Source organism: Populus euphratica, unplaced genomic scaffold (genome assembly GCF_000495115.2).
Source record: "Populus euphratica unplaced genomic scaffold, PopEup_1.0 scaffold147.1, whole genome shotgun sequence".
NCBI lineage: Eukaryota > Viridiplantae > Streptophyta > Magnoliopsida > Malpighiales > Salicaceae > Populus > Populus euphratica.
In genome coordinates, this window is record NW_011500032.1 from 504,859 (window position 1) to 511,873 (window position 7,015).

The following is a 7,015-nucleotide window of genomic DNA, read 5'->3' on the forward strand; positions in this document are numbered from 1 at the left end:
GATACTAATTAATTAGTTATATTTTACAGCAAATTTATTTAAATATAAATAATTAATTGATTCACATGTCTTCTAAATAACTTAGAGTTTTAGCTATTTTTTTTCTCAACAATATAGATTTTTAGCATGGATTTTGAACAAGAATCTATACAGAGCGCCACAAGAATGTAAAATCATCAGATAAGAATTTACAAGCCACGACTTTTCATTTTAAATTCAATATTTTACATTCATTATAGTAGATTATTAGTGGAGTAAACAGTAGATTGTACCCTAGAAATGGATACATGCTAATACACTAGTAGTCTAGTACTAATAATTTACTGGTTATTTCAAAGTTAAGTTCTCCAAATCTCCCAATAGTTTGCATCACTAGTTTATCCTTGTATATTCTGCATTTTATGAATATTCTATTATGGCATTAATATCTTTTCATCTTACACGTGACTTTCCTAATCCTTTTTACTTGAATAAGTTATAAATTATAATGGAGAATCAAGGAAACAAGAGAGGAAAAACTATGTTTTCATTCTTTAAACCAAACGAACAAATATCAACCAATAAAGGACATTCTCCTTCCAATGTTGATGTGTCAAATCATAGTGAACAACCCCTTTTCAAATCTCAAAGAGTTGAAATTGATGTTAATACTTTTGAATGAGATCCTAGGTTACGAATTCCAGTGTGGAGACATCCTATTAATCAACAAGATGAAATTAGAAGAGCTTATATCAAAATGGGTCCATATCAACCTAAGTTAGCAGAATATCCAATGAATGAATCAGGGAGACAGTATTATCGATTTCAGTACATTTGGTTTGATTAATTTTCTTGGCTAGAGTACTCTCCATTAAAGGATGCAGTATTTTGTTTTCCATGCTTTATTTTTAAAAACAAAGTGCCTCATCATCTCACATTCACCATCGAAGGCTTTAGAAGTTGGAAGAGGATTAATGATGGGGTTAGATGTGCACTTTTAATACATGTGGAAGTCTCACTTCACTACATAATAATGTTGTGAAATATGTTGAAGATTTAATGAAAGTAAGTAGACATATTGATAAAGTGTTGAATGCACAAACTGTTGAAAAAGTTCAGAAAAATCAATTAAGACTTATGACAACAATTGAAAGTGTTCGATGGCTTAGCTTACAAGCATGTGCATTTAGAGGTCATGATGGATCTTCAGCTTCTAATAATCGAGGTAATTTTTTTGGAGATAATAAGATTTATAGGGAGACTGAATGTTGACATTGATGATGTTGTCTTAGAAAAAACTTCGAAAAATGCAAAGCATACCTCGTCGACTATTCAAAAAGAGATTTTGCATATTCTTGCGAACAAAGTGAGGAAAAAGATTTGTGAAGAAGTTAGAGATGCAAAGTTTTGTATTTTGGTTAACGAAGCCAAAAATGCATCAAATAAAGAACAAATGGCTATTGTTTTGAGATTTGTTGACATTCAGGGTTTTGTACGAGAGCCTTTTTTTTAGTATTACACATGTTTAAGATACTACTTCTTCAACACTTAAAAAAGAATTTTGTGATGTGCTCACTTGATATAACTTGCATATTTTCAATATGCGAGATCAAGGGTATGATGGTGCTAGCAATATGCGTAGCGCATGGAATGGACTACAAGCTCTATTTCTCAGAGATTGTCCTTAATGCATATTTAGTACATTGTTTTGTCACAGACTACAACTGGCATTAGTTGCAGCAGCTGGAAATGGGATTTCTATTTGGTTATTTTTCTCAAAATTGACAACCATTATCAACCTTATTTGTGCTTCTCTCAAATGTCATACCAAGTTACATTATACTCAGGCTATAGAAATTGCACATATGGTACCTACTAGAGAATGTGAGACTAGTAGAGGGGCTAATCAAATTGGTAATTTACATCGAAGTGGAACTACTTGCTAGAGCTTTTATTTTGATTCTATTTGCAACTTAAAGATATATATAGTGCAACTATTACTGTGCTTGAAAGTATGGTTCAAGAAGAATCTTTTAATTTTATACGTGGAGAAGCTGGTGGTTGTTTGATTGTGACGAAATCTTTTGAATTTATATTCATCTTATATTTGATGCATAAAATAATGGGAATTACTAATTTACTTTGTCGAGCTTTGTAGCAAAAATCTCTTGACATCTTAAATATAATGGATCTTGTATCAACTACTAAAGCATTGCTTCAAACTTTGAGAGATGCCGGATTTGATCTTCTCCTTACAAATGTGTAATTTGTTTGCATAAAATATGAGATTGACATATCACATATGAATGCTTCATATAAAAAGGCTATAGGTCGTTCATGTCAACAACAAGGTTCAGTGACAGTTTACCAGCATTATCATTATGATATATTTAACTCAACAATAAATTCTAGATTTAGTGATGAGATAGTGGAACTCCTTGTACTTAGATCTACTTTAGAACCTAAAGACAACTTTGAATCATTTAAAGTTGATGTTATTTACAAGCTCGTTGAGAAATTTTATCTTGAAGATTTCAATGAACAAGAGATGTATTATTTGAGATCTCAACTAGAGCATTATCAGATTGATGTGATTCATCATGAGACCTTTCAAAATATATCTACCATTTCTGAATTATGTCAAGGATTAGCTGAAATAAATAAGTCGCAGCATTATCATTTGATTGACAGGTTGATTCGTCTTGTTTTGACTTTGCATGTTTCCACTACCACTATAGAGTGGGCATTTTCAGCTATAAAACATGTTAAAATTGTGCTTCGCAATAAAATGGAAGAGGAGTTCTTAACAGATTCTATGATGATTTACATTGAACGAGAGCTTGTTGAAGATATTGATTCAGATTCGATCATAAATGAATTCTATTCTACAAAACATCGAAGGGTGCAACCTTGATAATATAATTTATTTTTATTTTTATTTTGAATTTTATATACTTTAATTTTATTTTTTATATATTTTATGTTATGTATTTGAATTAAGACTTTATTGTTAACTTGACAAATTTATATATTCGAGTAAATGATTGATCTTAAAAAATAATTTATGTGTATTTATATCATAGCCCAGGATAAGAAAAATTACTGGCTCCGCCCTTGTGTGTGTGTGTGTATATATATATATAAACTAAAAGGAAAAAAAATAAAAAATTGCCTGTATTTTTTCTTGTCTCTTTCTTATCTCTCTTTTACACGGTCACCAACCTATTGGATTAGTTGGTGATAATTGTAATTATCTAACCCTTTATCTTTCTCCTTGAATTAACAACCAAAAACCTTTAACCGAGACCCAAGCCATCATCTCCCTTACAAGTAAAAAAAACAAAAGCCACCATTGCCAATTTAGATTTTTAGGTCCCAATTCAATGGTCAATGTCTACATCTAACACTTGCAATGCCTCTATCCCATATAACACCAAAAATTATTATAGGCACAAGTCAAGCCAACAAAAAATGTGAGACAAATGGTAAGAATCCTAAGCAAAATGTAAATCATTAGGTGCTTCTAGTGATAATAATACATAGACACCCATAATTAAAATATAAATTTACCACCTAACACTAATAAACTTAAAGCATGGTTTCAAAAACTTGATAAAAAGAGCATGAGAATAAGTAGTATATAAAGCCCCAACCCAACCCTAGTAGCAAAAAAGAAAACAATAATTGACCGGACAAGAACAATGATGCTCACCACCATGATTGTTAAAAGTAATTGAAAACTAAGATTGAATCTATTTTCTTGATATTGTTCACACTCTATAAATGAATTAAAACAAATCAACATATCATCTATTAATATTATTACAAACTAATCTAAGTAAGGTTGAAAGACCTAATTCATCATATTCATAAACATAATTGGTGCTTTTGTCAATCCAAATGGCATTTCTAGAAACTTGTAATATTTGTAACGAGTCTTAAATGCGATCATTGATATATCTTGCTCTTTAATCCTTAACTAATAGTACCATAATCTTAGGTCTGTGTTTAAAATTACTTTAACTCCCTAAAGTTGATTAAACAAATTATTTATCCATAGAAATGGATATTTATTCTTTAATGTCACTCTACTTAGTTGTTTATAGTCAATATAGAATCTAAAGGTCTCATCTTTTTTTCTTACAAATAACATTGGAGCTCCCTAAGGATAATTAATTAGGCATATAAACCACTTATCTAGTAATTCTTGTAACTAAAATTTTAACTCAACCATCTCTTAAAGTGTCATTCTATAAGACAATTGGGCTATAGGAAATGTACTCGTAAGTACATTAATAAAAACTTCAACCTCCCTCTTCGGAGCCAATCTAGACAACTCTTTTATAAACACATTTGAAAACTCTTTTACTATAGGAATGATACTCAATTCTACCTTACTCTTTTCATAATCTATTACATCAGCAATTTATATCGTACACCCTTTCCTCAACAAGTTTCTAATTGTCATATCTAGAATCATACTACTCAATATGACATCCATTTCTCCTCTAAAAATCACTTTATTACCATTTAATTCTTAAAAGGTCACCATTTTAGCAAAATAATCCATTTGAGTCTTATAAGTACTCAACCAATCCATTCTTCGGATTAGATTGAAGTCATGCTACTCTAAAGGTAATAAATTCACCTTTATATTATATTCTTTAATAGTAACCCCAATATCCTTATACATATAACCCACAAGCATAGCATCCTAAACACATGTACTAATTTCAAATATCTTTTTATAGCTTAATTAGTTGTATTTTTAGTTTACCTTCAATTTTTCTTACCATAAAAGAATGTATAACACTAAGATAAATTAAATAATAAGCTTGCTAAAAATGTAATAGTAATGTCCATGCTATAACATTCAATACGATTATAAATTCTTCTAGGTCATATGGAACACCCTCCCCTAGGTTTTATTCCCCTGAGCTCTAAATCATTATCTATTACCACTAACCATGATTGAGTTGGCCTCCCAAGCCTATCTACAGTAACAAAATGTCGTTAGCTTTTGTACTGGTTGTCTCAATCCCTAAACATATTTAGTTTTTCGAGGGCAATCCTTCTTAAAATATCCTTACCCCCTATAATAATAACATCCACAACCTAAATACCGATAATCCCGCCACCTATATCCCTTTCGGGTACAAATATAGCACTGATTTGGCGATGTAGAACAGTCTCTTTGATGTCTTTTCTCACATTAGGCATAATGAAAATAAGTAATAGTATTTTGTTCTGAAGTCGCTCCAACAAAACTACCTATAGGATTTGATTACCCCTCAGTTGACCCTCTACCTATATTATGCAAAGACTCAACTACTAACCTTTCTTGGCCAATATCTTATCCCCTCTTCTTAAATTGACTAAAATATCTCTTTTTACCCCTCCTAGAGATGAAAGGTCTATCTAAAAACAAGTCAATGCATTTCCTTTTACCAAACTCGGATTACTCTTATCGATCCTTAATTAGATAAGCCTCTAGAGCCTAAGTTGCTTATATTAGTTCTCTCTTTGTCTTAAATTTTAATGAAATCAGCCATTGTTTCTCATTAGTACTTAAAAGTGCATTTTTATCATGGTTTTATATCATCATTTTGCACTTAAAGTATCAATAACTCCTTAACTAAAGCATGTTTTATAATAATATATCTAATAATAAAAGATACCTTTAATTTGTGGTAAATATTCATTTTAAATGCAGGCCTATCACATAAATGAAAAGATTGATTGATGACTTTAAGAACTTAAATTGCAAGGGCAAAAAGATGACCAAAATTAGAAAAGAGATGTCGATGCAATCCAATTGGGTCATATCTGGAGCTATAGATCTCAAATTTAGGTTTACTTTATATGGATGGAAAGGTAAGACATAGGCCTACAACTTTCATATAGAGCCCAAGATCTAAAAATGTCATTTTCAAGTCCAAATTATTGCAACAACAAAGAAGCCCGAATCTGTCCTCCAGCCCGAGCACTGTTCAGTATTTTGGCCATATCTGGAGTTCTAGAAGTCCAAAACAAGAAAGCTGAGACAATTGCTTACAACTTTCATGTTTCGAGTGGCTCCAATTTTGACGTTATCAATGACGTTTTAGGCAGACAAGAGAATATAAGGATTGTCACCAAGTCAAGAGTTGACCACCCACTCATCAATTAGTCATCAAATCAATAGTTCCCAATTTTGGCCTATAAAAGGAGGCATTTGCCATGCATTTAGGCATCTTGGTGTCCAGATCAAAATCATGCTCTTGCTTTCTCTCTTTGTATTTTTTGTAATGTTTATGCTTTGCTTTCATTAATATCAAGTTTATGCCTTTCATTTCCTTTCCTTTACTTAGTTAACTTTTATCTTATTTATGTTCTTATTTTGTTTATCTATTTTTCTTTCTTTTATTATGTCTAGCTAAGTTAATTATGTCAAGGTGAAAAGGTTACACTAATGGTGTAAGAATAAGTATAATGTAAACTTAATATGGACTTTAATGTTTGATACTAACATGTTTTATATTTGTTATCTTGTTCACTCTTTAATACTTTGCTTGTTAAATGACTAATCTTGATTTATGTTGTATAACACTTGGTACAACAAATGCTTGGCACTTTCATAGCCCATACTGTATGGTATAACCGACACCTGAGCTATGAAAGGAACTTGATTTGTTGTTAACATAAGTTATAATCATGAATGCTTGATGAGATTTACAAGTATTAGCATTAATCGAATAAGATGACTAATGTAATCATGTTAACAATCTATAATCTGATTGAAACCTCCTTTATGTGTGGTTTCCAATTGAATAATAAGACTTTATATTATACTTATTTGACATACCATTAGTGGAATTTCTAACCTTGACATTTGTTATTATCATTATTTAATCCTTACACTAATATTTCATCTCCAAGTTTTCATCTTTTTCTTCTTCTTCTCCTTCTTTTTCTTTATTATTATTATTATTATTACTACTACTATTATTAGTATCACTATTATTATTATTATTATTATTATTATTATTATTATTAT